Source organism: Felis catus, chromosome D2, assembly GCF_018350175.1.
Source record: "Felis catus isolate Fca126 chromosome D2, F.catus_Fca126_mat1.0, whole genome shotgun sequence".
In the NCBI taxonomy this organism is placed as follows: Eukaryota; Metazoa; Chordata; class Mammalia; order Carnivora; family Felidae; genus Felis; species Felis catus.
Window position 1 is genome coordinate 52,925,856 of NC_058378.1, and position 19,441 is coordinate 52,945,296.

Sequence of the window (19,441 nt, forward strand, 5' to 3'; positions counted from 1 at the left end):
TTCACCAAATATTTATTGAGTGCCCTATATAAGACAAGGACTATTTTATATGATGGGGATGTAGTAGTAGACAAAAATGACAAAGATCCCAGCCTGGGAATGAAAGTTACATTCATGTGGGGAGTTGACACTATGCATCTTAATGGTGTTGTTATGGAGTATGCATAGTGAGTAGGAAATATGGGGCAAGTTTCCTGCGGTTGAACCAGTGATCAAGTTCCTCATGAGAATATAAAATAATATATGCTAGATGTACATGTGCTTTGCTCATAGGAGGGGTCCAATAAATGAAGCGAGTAAATGATTGTGAACAATTGAAAGGGTAGTGAAACTCAGAAAGAGAGTGTGGTTTCTAGGTGTAAAGGTTCAGGTGTAAAAAAAAAATCTATCTATCTATCTATATCTATATGTATATATAGATATATAAAAATCTCTACACCCAACGTGGGGCTTGAACTTGACCCCAAGATTAAGAGTTACATGCTTCACTGACTGAGTCAGACAGGTGCCCCGGTTCATGGATATACATTTTATAACATCTTTTAAACCAGTGATGTATATGATGTCTTAATTTTTTTTAAAAGAAATTAACAGAGGAAAAAAAAAAACCCAACCCTATAAGATAGAGGTCATTATCCCCATCCTTTACAAGAGGAAACTGAGACTCAGTTAACTATAATTTTCTTTAGGTCTTACAGCTAATAAGGGGCAGAGATAGGATTTGAATGCAGTCCTAGAGTCTATTCTCTTTTGACTTAGGTGTAAACTTCCTTGGAAACATGGTGTTAACATTTTATTAAAAAAAAATTTTTTTTTCAACGTTTATTTATTTTTGGGACAGAGAGAGACAGAGCATGAACAGGGGAGGGGCAGAGAGAGAGGGAGACACAGAATCGGAAACAGGCTCCAGGCTCCGAGCCATCAGCCCAGAGCCCGATGTGGGGTTCGAACTCACGGACCGTGAGATTGTGACCTGGCTGAAGTCGGACGCCCAACTGACTGCGCCACCCAGGCGCCCCAACATTTTAAAGAACTTGTTCACTCAGGGCGCCTGGGTGGCTCAGTCGGTTGAGCATCCGACTTTAGCTCAGGTCATGATCTCAAGGTCCATGAGTTCGGGCCCCGCATGGGGCTCTGTGCTGACAGCTCAGAGCCTGGAGCCTGTTTTGGATTCTGTGTCTCCCACTGTCTCTGCCCTTCCCCCACTCGCGCTCTGTCTCTCTTTCTCTCTCTCTGCCTTTTAAAAATAAAGAAAACTAATTAAAAGAAAGTAAAATTAAGAACTTGTTCATTCAAATTCATCTTTACTTTTTTAAATGTTTAATTTATTTTGAGAGAGCAAGCGAGCAAGAGTGCAAGCACAAGCTGGGGAGGGGCAGAGAGAGAGCAAGAGAGAGAATCTCAAGTAGGCTCTGTGGTGTCAGCACAGAGCCCGACATGGGCTTGAAATGGGTTGGTGATCTCACCTGAGCTGAGATCAAGAGTCAGACACTTAACCTATTGATCCACCCAGATGCCCCTACTCAGATTCATCTTTAATTGGTAGAATGGGTATTTATCACCCTATCTGTTCTCAGTGAGGAAAGAGTGATCTAAATCAGTCTGAGATGCATATTCCTTTATGCATCCTCTTTCCATATTCCTTTATGCATCCTCTTTCCACCTCTTCTTGCTTTTCCTTTCTATGATTTAGAGAGTGATTTCCTGGTACAGGTTTGAAGAAATGGAAAAGTCCAGCCTTGGTTTATCAGTAGATTAGTCTCTTATGGTTTTGCTTTTCACAGTTTCAGTTACCTGTGGTCAGCTGTGGTCCAGAGGTGATGATCTGATGTATTGTTAGGTCAGTAGTAGCCTAATGCTACATCACGATGCTTACATCAGTCACCTCAGTCATCTCATCATGTAGGCATTTTATCATCTCACAGCATCACAAGAAGAAGTGTGAGTACAGTACAGTAAGATATTTTGAGAGAGACCACATTCACATAATTTTAGTTACAGTATATTGTTGTAATTGTACTATTATTGTTGTTAATCTCTAACTATGCCTAATTTATAAGTTAAACTTTATCATCAGCATGTACGGATAGGAAAGAACATAATGTATATAGGGTTCATTATGATCTGTGCTTTTAGGCATCCACTCGGCGTCTTGGAATGTATCCTTCCCAAATAAGGTGGGGACTACTGTATTTCAATATCTCTGGTGAAAATTGGTTGTTTTTGACTGCCCAGGATCCATTCCCTATTCTTCTGGTAATAGCATCTGCAGCAGTTAGAACTGTATTTGGCCACAAGTAACTGGAAACACAATGAACAGTAGCTTAAACAAATAAAGTTTCTTGCATCAGATAATAAGTCTTGCATCAGATAATAGTCAAGGCTAGTGCAGGGGCTCATTGGAATTATCAGGTACCCAGAAAATTTACATTTTTCTGGTCTACTAGCTTTGGGAGGGGGTATTCATATGCATCCTCATGCTTATTGCCTTATAGTGACAATATGGCTGCTGCCTCCCTGGCATCACATCCATATTCCTAGTAGAAAGAAGGGTAGAGAGCAAAAGAGCCGAAAGAATCATGGCAGATCTTTTTTTCCGGCAAAGCACATCTTTCCGAAATGCTCTACTCAACACACTTCTGCTTATTTCTCATTGGTTGGAACTGAATCACATGACCAGCCCTAGAACAATAGTAGGGCTGAAGGAATAAGATTTCTAATCATAATTCATCCTGTAGTGCAGGGATCAAATTCTTCCTACGATCAAGGGATCTCTATTCTACCTGAATAATTAGAATTCTGTGCAGGGAAGGGGGGAAATGTATGCTGAGTGGCAGTGGACAGTCTCTGATATGGAACCTCAGTTTTTCTTTGGGGAATCTACTCTCTCCCATATTCAGCCCATGTGGATCACAGGGACCATCCCCATTCACAAGGCATGTGTAAGGAGGATAGCAGGACACCTCTAATTCCTGCAAGAACCTCCATTGGACTTATTTGAGGAAGTGAAGCCTTCTTGTTGGGAGAGCTGGCTGTAGGGAAACTTATGTCCTGTTCTACCAGGACCCCTACATGCATGGGGCTTTTTTGAGATTCAGAGGTCAGATGGAGAGAGGGCCTGATAGTGTGGGACCCTAGTCTGGTTGAGTCTAAATTTAAAGATTGACTCCTGGACTTTTTAGTTGCTTCAGCCTATGAGTTCTCTCTCTGTGCTTAGTCCAGTTGAAGGTGGATGTGGATTTTGCTATCAAGAGTCTTAACAAATAATGTATTCAGAGACTCTCTTCTCTCAGGAGGCCCTGACTCTTCAGATACTGTTAACTTCTCACCAAAGAATCAACCAGGCAGGCTGAAGGAGCCAGCCATAGTCTGTCATATGGCCAATGAAGCAAATGACCTAGCAAACTGTATGCAAGTATAAAAACAATGGGTCATTTCCTCAGATTGCAATTGGTATGTACTAGTTTTTGATAAATTTGTAAATTTCACTGCAAGATTTTATGCATTCTAAATCTAGTCCATAGTTGTGAAGCTCTCCATTATATAGACTCAGATTGCATAGTTGTTTTTTTTTCTTTCTTCTTTTTAAGGAGTGTATCACTCATGTAACTTGGGTTTCAGCTGTACTCGCAGATAATAAATAAAAGAAAATTCCATTAAAAAAAAAAGGAAATTAGGCTATAAAGGTAAGAAGGAGAATGAAACAGCAGCTGTCTCTTTTAAGCATAGAATCAGAAAGTCAACCCAAGAAGATGCACCTTTTAAGAAATATCAAAGTGAATAAGAACTCACTTTGCAGGGGCACCTGGGTGGCTCATTTGGTTGAATGGCCGACTCTTGATCTCAGCTCAGATCATGACCTCACAGTTCGTGGAATTGATCCCTGTGTAGGACTCCGTGCTGATAGCATGGAGCCTGCTTGGGATTTGCTCTCTCCCTCTCTCTCTGCCCCACCCCTGCTCACACGCATGCTCCTTCTCTCTCTCTCTCTCTCTTTCTGTTTCAGAATAAGTAAATCAACTAAAAAAACACAAACAAAACTCACTTTCCAGCCCTAGCAAGTGAAAAGGAGAATGAAAGAGAATGTTATCAGGGCACCTGGGTGGTTCAGAGGGTTAACTGTCCAACTCTTGATTTTGGCTTAGGTCTTGATTTCGTGGTTTGTGGGATTGAGCATTGTGTCAGGCTCTATGATGACGGCTCAGAGCCTGCTTGAGATTCTCTCCCTCTCTCTCTGCTCTCCCCCCTACTTGAGCTGTCTCTCCCTCTCTCTCTGCCCCTCCCCTGCTTTCACTGTCTCTCTCTCAAAATAAACAAACATTAAAAAAAAGAGAGAATGTTATCACCAATAGGTAATATCCTTAAACTAATAAGATGGTAAGGAGAGAGAGACCTTTAAATATTTTTGTTCATTTTTAAAACTTACATTGTTCTGGAAAAAAATACTTTCTGATCAGAAAGCCAGAATAACCTATAATGGAAAATCAGGCAAATAACAAAGACAATTAAACGCTCATTTAAAAAGCAGTGACTCTTAATTGCTGAGGTCATTGTCTACTTTGATAATGTAACGAAAGCCAGTTGTCCTCTTCTCAGAAAAATGCACATATAATCCCCCAAATTTTGCACACAGTTTCAGGGATTTACAGACATCTTAAAAACCAATCCATGGACACTCTCATTCCCAACACACAGATCCATGGATTCTAGACTAAAACCCCTCTTCTCTTTTGAGCATGTTTTGGGCATATTTGTTTTGAAACTCTTTGGGGCAATATGTCCACTGACTGATGAATGGATAGAGAAGATGTGGTATACACACACACACACACACACACACACACACACACACCATCAAAAAAAAATTAAATCTTGCTATTTACAAGACATGGATGGAGCCAGAGTATATTATGTTAAGTGAAATAAGTCAGTTAGAGAAAGACAAATACCATATGATTTTACTCATATGGAATTTAAGAAACAAAACAGATGAACATATGGAAAGGAAAAAAAAAAGAGAGGGAAGCAAACTACAAGAGACTCTTAAAGATAGAGAACAAACAGGGTTGGTGGAGGGAGGTGGGTGAGGGATGGGCTAGATGGATGATGCATATTAGGGAGGGTGCTTGTTATGATGAGCACTGGGTGTTATATGTAATTGATGAATCACTACATTCTCCTGAAACCATATTACACTATATGTTAATTAATTAGAATTTAAATAAATATTTGAAAATAGAATAGGATAAAACAAAATAAAATTCTTTGGGGTAAGAAAATTAAACTAACCAATTTGTAACATTCTGGTAAATAATAATAGCTATTATTTGAAAAACTTACAGTAGAGGTGCCTGGTTGGCTCAGTCGGTTAAACTTCTGACTCTTGCTTTTGACTCAGGTCATGATCTCACAGCTTTGTGAGTTTGAGCCCCGTGTTGGGCTCTGTGCTGACAGTGTGGAGCCTGCTTGGGATTCTCTCTCTCTCCTCTCTCTCTGCCCCTCCCACACTCGTTCTGACTCAAAATAAGTAAACTTGAAAAAAAAACTTTTACAGTACGACAAGGTACTGGGCTTGATAGCCATATATATCATCTCATTGAATTCTTATAAGTCTTATAAATCTGTAAAGCTGATACTTTACTTGGGCCTTGTTATACAGATGGGGAAACTGAGGCTGACTTAAGTTAAATAACTTCATAAAGGTCACACAGCAGGGCGGGGATTGAAAGCCATGTTTGTCTGATACCAAAATTCACCATCCTCTTCTGCTTGTCACGTTCTAGTCTCCTTGTCCCAACTTCTTGTTTTCAGTTGGGTACCACCTTTTCACCTTTCAGTTCATATTTGAGAATCCCTGCAGTACCACAGGAAACATTTCATCACGTTCCTATTGATATTACTAAATCTAGTTCTTTAAAAACCCCTTCATCAACTGACGAATGGATAAAGAAGATGTGGTTTATATATACAATGGAATACTACTTGGCAACGAGAAAGAAAGAAGTCTGGCCATTTACAACAACGTGGATGGGAACTGGAGGGTATTATGCTAAGTGAAATAAGTCGGAGAAAGACAGATACCATATGTTTTCACTCATATGTGGATCTTGAGAAACTTAACAGAAGACCAAGGGGAGGGGAAGGGGAAAAAACAAAGTTACAGAGAGGGAGGGAGGCAAACTGTAAGAGTCTCTAAAATACTGAAAACAAACTGAGGGTTGATGGGGGATGGAGGAGAGGGGAAAGTGGGTGTTGGGCTGGGCATTGAGGAGGGCACCTGTTGGGATGAGGACTGGGTGTTGTATGGAAACCAATTTGACAATAAATTATATTTAATATAAAAAAATAAAAAATAAAAACACCTTCAGTCAGGTCTCTGCACCAACTTCACCCCCCTCAGAGAAGCCTTCCTCCATCTAAAATAGCACCCCAATACTTCATCCCTCTCTATTCCTTTACCTGCCATGTTTTTCTTCATGGCACCTCTCATATCCCAACATGTTATCACATATCTAGTTATTATATTATTGTTTGCCTCTCCCTCCATGAAAGCGAGGACTCTTTTATTTACTGATGCGACCTCAGCACCTAGCACATACCCTAGCACACGGGAGGCACTCTATCAATATATATTGATGAAGGAAAGAGTGAATGAATGAATATTTGGGGAAGCAAGAGGAGAAGTGCATATCTGGTCTTTGTTTCTGTTTCACATGGCTCTTACTTCAACAGGGTCAGAACATTCCGGATCAGTGTTTCTGTAGCTGGGATGGGGCCTTCCAAGAGCAATTTTCAGGGAGTTCTGGTTAAGACCTGCCAAAGTGGGGTGCCTGGTAGCATACCTCTTCCCTCTGACCATCCCACCACCTTGGCAGTGCCCTTCTTTTTTCCTGTATTAAAGGCTTCCCCACAGACCCTTTCAATACCACTGGACCCACAACTGACCTCTAAAGGCTCTCTGCAGTTCTTTAATTCATTGAAAATGTTTGCCTTTCCAGCCAAGAACAATATCACTAAACTCCTGTTTCCTGACCTTTTAGAAAGCCCAAGGAGGTGGGACAAAAGTCTCACGATAATTAGCCAGATCAGTTCTGCTCTGCTGCTACTCTGTATAATCTGCCTTCTTCTCCTGACCAGAATTTTCTTTAAAGTCAGTATCATGTACTTTGTTCTCTTGTGGGGTTTAAAAATTGGTTTATTATTTTTTTCTCCAGTGTTTTCTTGGACATTAAAGTTAAGCTTATTGGTCTTTTTTTTTTAATTTTTTTAAACGTTTATTTATTTTTGAGACAGAGAGAGACAGAGCATGAACGGGGGAGGGGCAGAGAGAGAGGGAGACACAGAATCCGAAGCAGGCTCCAGGCTCTGAGCCATCAGCCCAGAGCCTGACGATCATGACCTGAGTTGAAGTCGGACGCTTAACCGACTGAGCCACCCAGGCGCCCCAGCTTACTGGTCTTTTTAATGTCCCTTTTATAACATAGTCACCCACGTAGATATATTTTTTTAAATGTTTATTTATTTTGAGAGAGAGCATGTGAGTAGAGGAGGGGCAGAGAGAGAGTATCCCAAGCTCCGTGCTGTCAGTGTAGAGCCTGATGCAGAGCCCCATCTCACAACTGCGAGATCATGACCTGAGCCAAAATCAAGAGTCAAATGCTTAACCAACTCAGCCACCCAGATGCCCCAATATTTTTAAATCTTCAGTATAAATTTGAAAGTATTTTGGAAGACCAAGTGCTGTGTACTAATTATGACATTTTATTTATTATAATTTTTTAATAATAATAATAATTTTATTTTTTTTAATTTTTTTAATTTTAATTTTAAAAATAAAGTTTATTTAATTTGAGAGAGAGAGTATGAGCAGGGGAGGGGCAGAAAGAGAGGGAGAGAGAGAGAGAATCCCAAGCAGGGTCCACAGTGCCAGTGCCAAGCCTGAGAAAGGGCTTGAACTCACAAACCATGAGGTCATGACCTGAGCAGTATAGGTTCACAGCAAAATTGAGTGGAAGTTACAGAGATCTCCCATAAACCCCTTGCCCCCACACAGGTGTAGCCTCTTTGGTTGCTCATTTCTTTTTAGTGCTGGATACTATTTCATTGTCTGCATGTGCCACAGTTTATCCATTCATTTAGTGAAGAAAATCTCAGTTGTTTCCATGTTTTGGCAGTTATGAATAAAGCTGCTATAAGCATTAGTATGCAAGTTTTTGTGTGGACATATGTTTTCAACTCATTTGGGTAAATGTCAAGGAACACAATGGCTGGATCATACAGTAGGAACATGTTTAGTGTTGCGAGAAACTGCCAAACTGTCTTCCAAAGTGTCTGTATCATTTTGCGTTTCCATCAGCAATGAATGAAAGTTCCTGTTGCTCCACAGCCTTGCCAGCATTTGGGGTGTCGGTGTTTGGGATTCTGACCGTTCAAGTAGGTGTGTAGTGGGATCTCGTTGTTTTAATTTGCAATTCTCTAACGACCTTTGATGTTGGGCATCTTTTCTTTTTAAAAATTTTTTTTTCAACATTTGTTTATTTTTGGGACAGAGAGAGACAGAGCATGAACAGGGGAGGGGCAGAGAGAGAGAGGGAGACACAGAATCGGAAACAGGCTCCAGGCTCTGAGCCATCAGCCCAGAGCCTGACGCGGGGCTCGAACTCACGGACCGCGAGATCGTGACCTGGCTGAAGTCGGACGCTTAACCGACTGCGCCACCCAGGCGCCCCCTTTTCTTATGCTTCTTTGCCATCTGTACATGTTCTTTAGTGATGTGTTCGGATATTTTGCCCATTTATTAATCAGGTTATTCATTCAAAATATTTTTTTAAAATTTAGGTATAGCTGGCACACGATGTTACATTAGTTTCAGGTGTAAAACACGCTGATTTAACCTCTCTATACATTATGCTGTGCTCACCACGGTGTAAGGCTGTTCATTTTTTATTGTTGGGTTTTATTTTAGATAACAGTTCTTTATCACGTATGTCTTTTGCAAATACTTTCTCCCAGTTTATGGCTTGTTTTCTCATTCTCTTGATACTGTCTTTTCACAGAGCAGAACTTTTTAATTTTAATGAAGTCCAGCATGTACATACCTTTAGAGTTGTAACTAAAAAGTCATCACCATGCCCAAAGCCATCTAGGTTTTCTCCTATCTTATTTTCTAAGAGTTTTACAGTTTTGTGTTTTACATTTGGGTCCAGGATGCATTTTGAGTTAAATTCAAAATGTGCAATGTCTGTGTCTAGATTCATTATTTTGTGTGTGGATATCCACTTGTTCTAGCACCATTTGTTGAAAGGACTATTTTGCTCCATTTGTCTTGGCTCCTTTGTCAAAGATCAGTTCACTATATTTATGTGGGTCTATTTCTGGACTCTATATTCTGCTCCACTGATCTATTTGTCTATTCTTTTGCCAATAGTACACTGTCTTGATTACTGCAGCTTTATAGTAATTCTTGAGGTTGGGTATTATCAGTTCTTCAGCTTTGTTCTTCTCCTTCAGTATTGTGTTGGCTATTCTGGGTCTTTTGCTTTTACATATAAAGTTTAAACTCAGTATGCCAAAATCCACAAAATAACCTGCTGGGATTTTGATGAGGAATGACTTAAATTTACAAATCAAGTTGAGAAGAACTGCCATCTTAATGATATTGAGTCTTCCTATCTATGAATGAACATGGAATATCTTCTCCATTCATTTAGTTCTTTGATTTCTGTCATCAGAGTTTTGTAGTTTTCCTCATGTAGATCTTGTACATATTTTGTTAGATTTATACCTAAGTATTTCATTTTGGGGGAATGATAATATAAATGATATTATGTTTTTTTTTTTTAATTTCAAGTCCCACTTGTTCATTGATAGTATATAAGAAAGTGATTGATTTTGTATATTGTGATTGATTTTGTATATTGAACTTGAATCCTACAGTCTTGCTATAATCACTTATTAATTATGGGAGTTTTTTTTGTCATTCCTTTCAGATTTTCTACATAGATGATCATGTCATCTTTGAACAAAGACAGTTTTGTTTCTTCTTTCCCAGTCAGTATATCTTCTATTTCCTTTTCTTGTCTTACTGCATTATCTAGAACCTCCAGCATGATGTTAAAAACAAATGGTGAAAAAGGATATTTTTGCTTTGTTCCTGATTAGTGGGAGAGCTTTAAGTTTCTTACCATTAAATGTGATGTTAGTTGTAGGTTTTTTTGTGGATATTCTTTATCAAGTTGAGGAAGTTATCCTCCTCCTAGTTTACTGAGAGATTTTTTTTTTTATCATGAATTGGTGTTTGTTGAATTTTGGCAGATGCTTTTTCTGCATCTTTTGATATGATGATATGATTTTTCCTCTTTAGCCTGTTGATATGATAGATTATAGTAATTGATTTTTGAATTGTGAACCAGTCTTGCATACCTGGGACAAGTCCCACTTGGTATGGTGTATAATTCCTTTTATACATTGTTGTTGGATTCAGTTTGCTAATATTTTCTTAAGGAGTTCTGCATCTGTGTTCATAAGAGATATTGGCCTGCAGTTTTCTTTTCTTGCAGTATCTTTATCTGGTTTTGATATTAGGGTAGTGCTGGTCTCATAGCACAAGTTCAGAAGATTTCCTCTGCTTCTGTCCTCTGAAGGAGGATATCCTTAGAAAGAGGATAGAGAATTGGTATAATTTCTTCTTTAAATTTTTGGTAGAATTCACCAGTGGGCCCATCTGGGCCTGGCACTTTCTGTTTTGGAAGATTATTAAGTATTGATTCACTTTTTAAAATAGATATGGACCTATTCAGATTGGCTATTTAAAAAATTTTTTTTCTACATTTATTCATTTTTGAGAGACAGAGAGAGACAGAGCACAAGTGGGGGAGGAGCAGAAAGAGGGGAGACACAGAATCTGAAGCAGGCTCCAGGGTCTGAGCTGTCAGCACAGAGCCCAATGCGGGGCTCGAACTCACAAACTGTGAGATCATGACCCGAGCCAAAGTTGGATGCTTAACCGACTGAGCCACCCAGGCGCCCCAAGATTGGCTACTTTTTCTTGTGTGAGTTTTGGCAGGTTGTGTTTTTCAAGGAATTGGTGCATTTCATCTAGGTTATCAAATGTGTGGGCATAGAATTGTTTATAATATTCTTTTATTATCCTTTTAATGCCCATGGGATCTGTAGTGATATCTTCTCTTTCATTTCTGGCATTAGACTTGGTTTGGTAATAGATGTCCAGGGAGCCAGCTCTTCCGTCTAATCTCATACGCCTACACCTTTGCAATGCTGGACCACTGTCGGAAAAGTTGGAACATTTTCTCATTGGATTTGCACACTTCTTATAGTAATTGTCCTTTCCTGTTTCAGCTCATGCAAAAGCTTTCCCCTGCTTATCTGCTCTCATTCAATGCAGAAGCAAGCTGAGCTGTCTTGGCTGCAGGAAGCCACACACACCTGCACACTTTCCCCTGCAATCTGGCCTATGCTTCTCCAAGTGTGGCCAGAATCCCTAGGAAGCTTGTTTAAATGCACATTCTCACTTTCATAGATTTTGATTCATAGGAATAGGTGGAACAAGGAATCTGTGTGTTTTTTTTTTAATTATTTATTTTAGAGAGCGAGCGTGCGAGAGCATGAGTGGGGTGGGGGAGGGGAGGCAGAGAGAGAGGGAAAGGGAATCTCAAGCAGACTCTGCGCCATCGGCTCAGAGCTCAGAGCCTTACATGGAGCTGGATCTCACAAACCATGAGGTCACAACTTGAGCCACAATCAAGAGTCACATGCTCAACTGACTGAGCCACCCAGGTGCCCCCAGAACCTGTGTTTTAATAAGCCACCCCTCTCCCCTCACTGAGATCTTACTTTAAAACTCAAGAACCATGTATTGGTCCAGGTCCATCTGGTCTAGGAGAGAGTGAGGGTAAAGTGTAATGAAAGCATGCCTTTACCCACAGTTGCCCTTGACTCCTCTTTTGGAATTCCCACTTCTCTCTACCCTAGTTTCTTGGGTCTTTGCATAATGGACTGCTACCACCATGCCAGGCTTGTTGCTCCCTGAGCCTTTTGACTCTACTGTTGACTCTACTGTGACTCAACTGTGATGTTTACTGATTTTTTTTCCAGCCCTTGCTCTGCTGCTGATAAACAGCTTATGCCAAGTTCTGATCCTTCTGATTGAGAAAGAGCCCAATAGAGCATGCTTATGCTCTTGGCCACACAAGCTAGAGGGACCTAAATATAAATCTCACCTCCACTCAGTATCATGGCTGTGTGATCATATATTTAGGTGACTTTGGGCTTCCCCTTTGGGCTTCCACTTTATCTGTAAAATGGAATGAGGATATTCGCTATGCCTGTGTCAAAGAGTTGATGACTGGAAAGAATGGGCTAATGGGCAAATGCATCCTAAAGGTGGGGTTGTGGCATCACTGCTGTGCTATAAAAGAAAAATATTTAAATTAGTTGGCGTGTTCTCTTAGAATAGTCTTTTATGTTGAGTGCCCCCTTCCCCCAGCTACAAGTAGTGGAGGGCATGTGGGGAAGTTTGCCTTTATATGAAACTTTTTAAAGTGTTGAAACTATAGCCTCCAATGAAAGCTGACCACCTACCATGAACCCAAGATCAAAGCCGTTCTCTTTTAAATGGAAAAGGAAAAGTTAGCTTGTTATGTTTGTCTTTCTTCACGTGGGGTGCCTTCTCAGGGCTTGCTACTTCAAGAGTGTGAGCCTAGACAAATGCCTCTAAAGTAAACCCATATCCTCACTTGTGAAATGGAAAGGACTAGGGTACCTCCCCGAAATTATGCGTTAGTTCACATACATACATTGTCAGGGAGAAAACTGCTCTGGGAGAGCTGAGGCCTTCACACCTGCCAGCCGAGGCACTTACGGCCAGGCTGGCTGCTTCTAAGAAGGCTCTGTTTCTCATGCTTGACCAACTTCGCGTCTGGGCGGCTGGGAACCAGAAAGCACTGCCCAGCAGTGAGTCCCCTCCTCCCAGGCTAAACTGCTGACGTTGCCCTCTGGAGGTTTATGCCCTTTTGGTGTCGAAGTAGCTGGCCTCCTGCTTTTAACATAATTAATGGCTGTACACATTTGGAGTCTACTGCATGTGGTGGGTGCAAACCTGAGCCTACGAGTCCATGCTTTAATTGTGCAAAGGACTTTGAAGCAGGCCTTTCCCAAGCTGGTGGTGTGCATGGGAAATGCCTTGTAGATACCACTCACAATAGGGAAACCCTCTCCTGTGTACTGTGATTGGGGCAGAAAGCCTCAATAAAGGGCTGAGCTTTGAGGTATTTTGAAAGAGAGATTAACACTTATTGTAGAAGTGCTAATCACTGGTTGAATTAATCAAGGGCCAAACTACAAGGTGTTAACAAGAAAGATTAGTGACTTTGGGTGTGAATATTCAAAACCAGGGATTGGGAAACCTATGACCAGGGTTTTCCCTGGTGCATAACAGAAAAAAACAAAACAAAACAAATAGAAGACAAGGTAATGAACTACTACTTTTACCCAGCAGTTTCCTCTTGAGCAGGCTGGGGAATTGCTGTTAAGAAAAAAAAAAAATTAAATGTCAAGTGCATGGAACTGTGCTGGGTTTATAACAGACTCTATAAATGTTGGCTATTGTTATTCCTTGTGTCCGTTAAGGTTCCTTGTTAGGAATGTCAACGGAGGACTAGGGAGAAACTTTTGTTTTCTTTTTTTCTTTTTTTTTTTGAAAATTTTTTTTTCTTAAGAGAAAAACACGTCTGGCTCAATTACTCTTTTTTTTTTTTAAATTTTTTAATGTTTTTTTATTTTTGAGACAGAGAGACACAGAGCATGAACAGGGGAGGGGAAGAGAGAGAGGGAGACACAGAATCCGAAGCAGGCTCCAGGCTCTGAGCTGTCAACACAGAGCCCGACGCGGGGCTCGAACTCACAGACCGTGAGATCATGACGTGAGCCGAAGTTGGACGCTCAACTGACTGAGCCACCCAGGCGCCCCTCTTATTATTATTTTTTTTAATTGAAGCTTAATTTGCCTTCAGGGAATTGAACAGTTCTTAAACATACAGTTTAAGCTCAACTACTTTTATAAGAAAGGACTGGAGAAAATACTTCAGTGCTGCCATATGTACTAAATTTTTCCCTCCTTTCTGGAAAAAAGTGATTTGTAATCTGAGAAGCAAATAACCAAGGAAATAGAATTTGAAAGTGAAATTAGAACAATAAGGAAATGGCTGATTCGAATAAACAGCTATGTCCAAATCACTAAGTCTGAATAAATGGTTTTCTAGGAGGTCTGTGTTTGCAGCAAATAACAACGAGAGGGCAGAGGTGGTCACCTGGAGGAGGTTGCTGAGAAAATGAAGAGGTTTGAGAATGAGGTGTTAATTTTAGAAGAATATGATGAAAAAGGTTGAAGCAACCCAAAGGGGAGAAAAAAGGGAAATAGGTAATAAATTAGGTGGGGTGAATTTGAAAAAAAAATTATTTAAAAAAATCTGTGTGGAGCAATTGAGAATTGAATGGGTGTCTTTTTAGTACTGAATTGAGGAAGGATGAGAGCACTTACATTTATTGGGCCTAGAAGGGTTATTGAATGACTGGGAGAAGTAAAAGGATAATTTCGTTTCAGCCTCCAGCCCAAAGATGACTTCACATTTAGACAATTCCAGACTAAGCACCTTAAATAGGCCATCTCTTGGGATCTTCATTATAATCCTACAAGGTAATGAGCTTTAGCTAAAGCTCGGTATGAAGTTTTGGACATACCTACTCAGTGCATGTGTTGAATGTAAGCCAGCCAAAATGGATCCAAAGCTGATGAAGCACACATTTAAATTTTCTTTGATAGAAAAAAAATGTTTACTGTATAAATTTCATAGGATTATTCAGGTAATTGCCATGTTTAAAATTTTCATCACCTAGACCAGCACTGTCCAACAGGAATGTAACATAAGCTACATGACGTAATTTAAAATCTTCCAGTAGTCACATTTAAAAAGGTAAAATAAATGAAAAACAAGTAAAATAAATGAATAAAATTAATTTAAGTAATATATTTTATTTAATATATAATTTCAACCTGTAATAAATATACACAATATTATTAATGAGGTATTTTACTATTTTTTGTTTTGTTTTGCTTTTACTGAATCTTTGAATTCTGGTGTATATTTTGGGACAACCTATTTCAGCTTGGACTAGCCACATTTCAAGTGCTCATTAGCCTTGTGTAGCAACTGTAATGGACAACAGAAACATGGAGTAGGCCCTTTCTAGCCTTTGGAGATAATGATTCAGTAAGTCAAGAGTACAGAGGCCCACCAGAATGTGAATGAGTGATTCGTGAATATCTCTCTCTATTTTTTTTAATTTATTCTTGAGAGAGAGAGAGAGAGAGAGAGAGAGAGAGGACGAGCAGATGAGAGGCAGACCAAGAGAGGAATATAGAATCCAAAGCAGGCTCCAGGCTCTGAGCTATCAGCACAGAGACCGATGTGGGGCTCAAACTCACGAGCGGTGAGATCATGACCTGAGCCAAAGTCAGGCGCTTAACCGACTGAGCCATCCAGGAACCTCTTTCCTCTTTTATTTTCCAGAGGAAAAGGCCATAATTTGATTTTGCTTGTTTGTTTCCAGCACTGATACAGATGAAACAGAAGTTACTTGTGATCAGTTTTCCTTTGGTCCTAATCCTGTCTCTAGGAGCAGTGTGTTGCCAGTGTGGTGCTTCTAGATCTATTTGTATCATTTTACATATATGCATACATCCAGAAATATATTGTTGACACGTGTGTTTTTTAGAAATTGGTGAAATAGCATACTTTTCCCAATTTGCTTTTCTCATTTAAGAATTTGGCTTTGAGAACTCTTCTTGTTGGTAGATTTTTATCAACCTCATTCTTTTAAACTGTTGCATAGTCATCTATAATATAACTATTTCCTCATCAATGGACAGGCTCTTTCTTTCTTTTTTTAGTGTTTGTTTAGTTTTGAGAGGGGTGGCGGAGGGGCAGAGAGAGAGGGAGACAGAGAATCCTGAGCAGGCTCTGCACTGACAGCAGAGAGCCCAACACGGGGCTTGAACTAACGAACTGTGAGATCATGACCTGAGCTGAAGTCGAATGCTTAACTGACTGAGCCACCCAGGCACCCCTGGACAGGCTCTTTCTAACATAAATGTAATGGCTTTTTTTTTAAAGTTTATTTATTTTTGTGTGTGAGAGAGAGCGAGCGAGCAGGTGGGGAAGGGGCAGAGAGAGAGAGAAGAAAGAGGATCCAAAGTGGGCTCCATGCTGACAGCAGAGAGCCAGATGCGGGGCTTGAACTCATGAAACATGAGACCATTACCTGAGCCGAAGTCAGACGCATAACTGACTGAGCCACCCAGGCACCCCCGTAATGGCTTGTTTCTGGTGATGAAAATAGCATCATTTTCTGAGAGGAGGATGGCAGGTCTGTCAGAGATTGGGAAATTAAATAAATTGTTCAAACTGTATGGCTGAGAGCCACTGCTGATGCCTCTCTAACTTTCCCGAGCCCTCTCTTGGAGCTATGCCATTTCCCCCTTGAGATGCTCAAAATAAGTAATTGCAAGCATTTCTTTGCTAGAGGATACCTTGGCTTCTCAGGGGCTTGACACTGGGGTGGAGGATGAATAGAAAGAAAATAATTTTGTTAAAGCTCAGGAGAGATACCATGTCCAACCAGAAATAATGTGAGCCTAGTTTGGAAAATTCACTGGGATTCTTTACACCCTCACCACCATCCTCCAGGGGCTCAAAGCCCTCATGTTGCTTCTGCTTCTGGCTGCTCACTGATGTCCTGAACAGGACCTGCCTTCTCCTCTCCTCTCTGCTAGTGTCTCATACTCCAAATTTTTTGTCACTTCAACTTCTCCCAAGGAATGAAATTAATTCAACCCATCCACATTCATGACAACAACCAACAGACCTCTAACCTTCATGAAGAGATCTGTACTTTAAAAGATGTGTTAAATTGGTGGTTCTCTATTCTCTCCATCCAACTATCCATTCATTCAACAAACCTTTAGTGAATGTCTACCAAGTGCTGGGCACTAGGTTGGGCCCTGGAGAGGCAAAGAAACTTTTAGGTGCTGTGTAGAGGGTGGGCAGTTTTGGGGTGCTATTGGAAGAGTGTGCTGTAACAGGGAGACATTTCAGGGTTCTACCTAACACAGAATTTAAAGACAGCCCTGAGTAAAAACTTAATAGAAAGGTAAAAGTCCATTTAAAGGTGCTCAGAAATAGAACACACACTCTTCCACCCCATGCCCTGTCCCTAGGGCTTTTTCCTCTCTCTCTTTGTCCTCATGTTGTCCTGGCTGTGCAAGGTTCTTTGCCTCTTCTGTCTCCATAGCACAGCTGCCTCTTACTTCAGACAAGGAACAAATTTGGCACATTAGACACAGACAGTCCAGAGCCCGTGATATAAAGCATCAGTGATGAAATACTAAATCTCTTTTGTGAGACAGGTTTTTGTGCAAAGCAGATACTGTTTAAGCATGTGATTAGCAACTTTTTCCCCACGGAAGCACGTAATAAAACCATTTACATAATATGTTCAATAATAAACTATGCATCGTAGCATTGTACTAACATAAAATACTTTTGAAACAGATTTCTGCTTCCTCTCCGTCCCCATGTTGACCAGACAAGCCTGGCATCTACCCAAAAAGGATTTTAAATTAGTGAGTCATTAGGCTGTGTAAAAAGAACTTACCTTGTATAAAGGTACCCTCTTCCACAAAACAGAAGGGCCTCAATGACCACCACTCATTTAAAGTGAAGATTAAACATTTTAACCAGAGCAGTGCCCTAATTCAGCAAATTTTATTTATGTCCAAATGCAGTGCTATTGGCAATGAAGAGCAATTCGAGAAGTCATAACCAAAGAAAATTATTGTGAGGGCCTTCAGAGTTTCCTATAAATTTACCCTGGTGACCTCAGAGCCAATGCTGGACCACATAGTCAAATATTTGTATTAGGTGTTCCTGTGTTTAACACACTAATTAAAAAGATGGAATTCTTTGATTCTATCTCAAATCATTTTACTTCTAATCTCTTTCTGGAAAAGCTTGCTGGATAAATGGAACTAAGAGTATGCTTTCTAAAAAGAGTTTTTACTGTGTTGCAATAAATCTGGGGACCGAGGACGTTAATGTACCTGAAGTGGTCTTAATGAGTCTATGGTGGAGATCATCCTTCGAATCCTGTTTCAGGGACCTTTACCTTGAAGGTTATAAATCCTTTGAGAAATGACTATAATGGAGCAAAGCTTTACCAAAGGAAACATTCAGTTCAAACATAGCTAAATGCACACTGGCCGGATAGGCAGGTTTAAGGACAGGTGAGGAAGCCATGACACTTTGAAGCATTAACTCAAAGTGAGGGGAGATCACATGATTGGCCCTGAAATCTACTCAGAGGAAACAAAAATACCATTTGTAAATCTCTCCATTGTCCTTCAAGTAATATATTTCTCTTCCTTTCTTTCCTATTTATAATTAGGGGTGGGAGGGCTACAGAGACCTCCCATCCAAAACGTAGTCTGAGTACCATCTGCATCAGAACCACTTGGGGGAATTATCAAGAATGGATATTCTTGTGAAGGAGACAACCAACAAAACTAAAAGGCAGTCTACGGAATGGGAGAAGATATTTGCCAGTGACACATCTGATAAAGGGTTAGTATCCAAAATCTATAAAGAACTTATCAAACTCAGCACCCAAAAAACAAATAACCCAGTTAAGAAATGGGCAGAAGACATGAATAGAAAGTTTTCCAAAGAAGACGTACAGATGGCAAACAGACACATAAAAAGATGCTCAATATCACTCATCATCAGGGAAGTACAAATCAAAACCACAATGAGATACTACCTCACACCTGTCATTATGGCTAAAATTAACAACACAAGTAACAGGAGGTGTTGGTGAGGATGCAGAGAAAGGGGAACCCTCTTGTACTGTTGGGAATGCATACTGGTGCAGCCCCTCTGGATAACAGTGTGGAAGCTCCTCAAGAAACTAAAAATAGAACTATGATCCATCAATTGCACTATTAGATATCTATCCAAAGGATACAAAAATAGAGGTTTGAAGGGGTACATGCACCCCAATGTTTATAGCAACATTATCACCAATAACCAAACCATGGAGAGGGCCCAAATGTCCATGGACTGATGAATGGATAAAGTAGATGTGGGGTGTGTGTGCGTGTGTGTAATGGAATATTACTCAGCCATCAAAGATGATGAAATCTTGCCATTTGCAATGATGTGGATGGGGCTAGAATACATTATGCTGAGTGAAATAAGTCAATCAGAGAAAGAAAAATACCATGTGATTTCATTCACATGTGGAATTTAAGAAACAAAATGGATGAATATGTTGTGGGGGGTGGGAAGAGAAGAGAGGGAAACAAACCACA

General features: G+C 40.2%; 1 long non-coding RNA gene across 1 annotated transcript; it reads left to right on the forward strand.

The window, feature by feature from the left end:
- Positions 1 to 1,405: 1,405 nt before the first annotated feature.
- On the forward strand, positions 1,406 to 18,739 carry LOC123380852. Its single transcript, XR_006587172.1, has 3 exons — positions 1,406 to 1,941; positions 14,621 to 14,713; positions 18,520 to 18,739. It is a non-coding gene; the product is annotated as an uncharacterized LOC123380852 (long non-coding RNA).
- Positions 18,740 to 19,441: the final 702 nt, after the last annotated feature.